We start from the raw sequence: 2,726 nt of genomic DNA on the forward strand, positions 1-2,726 counted from the left end.
CTGTTCCCAGTGCAGCGGTTGTTGTGACATAACCTCCACTGCATCATAGAAGGAACCAAAACTTGTGTCTCGCACTGTAAATCCCCGTAGTTAACAAGTTTTAATGACCTCTGATTGCAGTCAGAAACCCAGCTCCGTATTTACCTCCCTCTTCAGAGGTTCCTGGTCCTGTTGGTGCTGACCTGCTGTCTTTCTTTCAGAGTTTTTAAATTAAACCCTTGAACCTTTCCTTTTGTATCCAGTGAAAATTTCAGGTCATCTATTTGGTAATCATGGTGTCTATTGTTGCAAAGGATAAAACTATCATTAAATGAATTTAGAATAAAATAACAACCAAATACAATTTTCCTCTTTAAACCAATGCCTTTTTTCATATAAAACCGGTCATTTATGAAGAATGTGTATTACAAACACAATCAAATCGTGTTTCCAACTCATCCAAATTCCTTTTGTACCTCTATAAACACTGCCAATGACTTCTTTAATTCATTCCACTGCATAGTCTTGGATAGGTCTGCCTGACTTGCTTTCAGACTCTAAGTGTTTCTCCTGGAAGCTTTCATGGACTCAATGTAAACATTTGTCTCTCTTCACATCAACAGGGGAAACAAAAAAAAGAACAGAACGTCTTTGCATGCATACCACAGCCACTACATTTTTCTAGGCCTGTGCATGTCTCTTTTTATCATGAAAATACTGCTGAAAGTAGATCCATTTAGCAATTTATCTAGACAATATCTAAGCCAGATAGCGTGCATATGTAAATACCTTTATCTTCCACATTACAGGTTTTAACTCAGATCAGCCCCATTATTCCATCACTTATGTCCATGTAAACATCGATAATGACTGTATCCTCGTGACCTGTAAAGTTTTTCTCCCTACATTTCAAAGACTTTGAGGGAAAAAAAGGTTTAATATAAACAAAAGATCAGAGCTGGGTACCTGCAGTTGCTACAAATGGAAAACAAGTTGAAGCAGTTTGACATAAAATCATTGCTGCAAGTGAAAACTTTATTTTCCATCAACAACTACCTTCTGTTTATATAATTTATGACAAACTTTTATTTGGTGTACTTCTGCATGGCAATTTGGGCATGGTTACTCAACCCTAGAATGCACCCTCATTATTTAAAGCACTTGTCAGAAGATAGCACTTTTTTCACGGCTCATTATGTTAGAATACATTTGAAAGTTCATTGTGATATTTGGAGAAAAGGAAATGCTGTTTTGCAGACCTGCAGGAGAAAATCCCCACCAATTCTTTTAAGTTATTTTTTTATCTGCTGCTGTTAATAAGATACACGGATCAGGTAGATAATAAGGAATCCTCAAAAATAAAGTGTCATGTACAGGCATCCAGGTAACTATTAGACTATTCCAAACACTTAACTGTAATTCTTATTTTTAATCATGTCTAAAAACAGTTAGAGGGTCATTCTTGCTTCTGTCTGTATGCTGAATCTGTTTTCAAGCTGGGTTGCTCTGGCTCTGTGTTTGGTGTGCAGCCATGTTTGTTTACAGTGCTGCAGCTCATCCAACTTCCAGTCTCCCAGCATTTGATTGAGGTCCAGCTCAAACTGGCTAAATAAAAAATTACTTGCACTAAAATGTGCAATCTGTTGTTTTTTTTTACATCTCTTTTTTTTCTTTTGTTTTTACATTAAACTGTTACAGTCTTTCACCTGAATTTGGTTCATTGATTTAAATAAAGTCTGTTATGCACCCACACTTTTTTCACCTCCATTTGATGATTAGCTTTTTTCAGTCTCTTACTGTATTCTAACTTTTGAGCAACATGCTTGATAAATCTTTATCTTACATCATTCTATTTACCTTTAAAGCTGCATCTAAGCACTGATCATGATGTACATCACTTATTAATTGAAGGGATCCCTTTAGATAGATTTGTAGAGGAACCTGACATGTTTTTATTCCAGTGGATCAGATGGTGTGAGATATCTTAGTAAGGTGTGAAAGCTCATATTGCTGCACATTTTTTTTCAAACAAATACCATTTTCCTGCAAGAAGTATCCAAATACCCTTTCGAACTTTTCACACATTCTTCCTTCAGCTCCTTTATTTAGCTATTTTTAAAGTGAGCCATAGCAGCCTGATGCAAGCAGCCCTCGTGTGCAGCTTTTCCTTTTATTTAATATCAATGTGTGGAAGTCTTGCTTTCTTTTGCACACCCACTTGTCATACCTCTCAGGTCTCATTTAACAAGTTTGAAAGAAAAAGAAAACGGGATCCACAGAGGCGATTAGTTTTCTCAGTGGTGCCTTTGGCAGTGCTGTTGTCCCATCTGCAATTATGCGTCTCTATACTTAGACATGCTTTGCCACTTAGAGCAGAATCCTATTCAGGGATTGGAGTGGACTGTTACCTCATTACAAACTACAGACCTAAATCATTTCTTTTTTTTTTTTTATAATATTCAGCAAAAAAATCTTGCAGGAAATCAAAATTAGCTGGTCTAATTTGAAATTTTAACAATATATTGAAAAGGTGAAAATGTATTGAACCAATATGCACACTGGACCCTTATAAATTTTTATTTATGTTAAAAAAAAAAATTATCCAGAAATAGGAACATTTTCTAATAAGCATAGCAAAAATACTTTCTTTCATGTGACTTTTATAGACCACATACTTCCAGTGGCTCGCTCAAAAGAAGACTTTGTTGCACCAGATTCTGCTTTAAATAAATATATTTCAATCTGAA

The sequence above is a fragment of the Cyprinodon variegatus genome, unplaced genomic scaffold, assembly GCF_000732505.1.
Source record: "Cyprinodon variegatus isolate N-32 unplaced genomic scaffold, C_variegatus-1.0 Scaffold583, whole genome shotgun sequence".
NCBI lineage: Eukaryota > Metazoa > Chordata > Actinopteri > Cyprinodontiformes > Cyprinodontidae > Cyprinodon > Cyprinodon variegatus.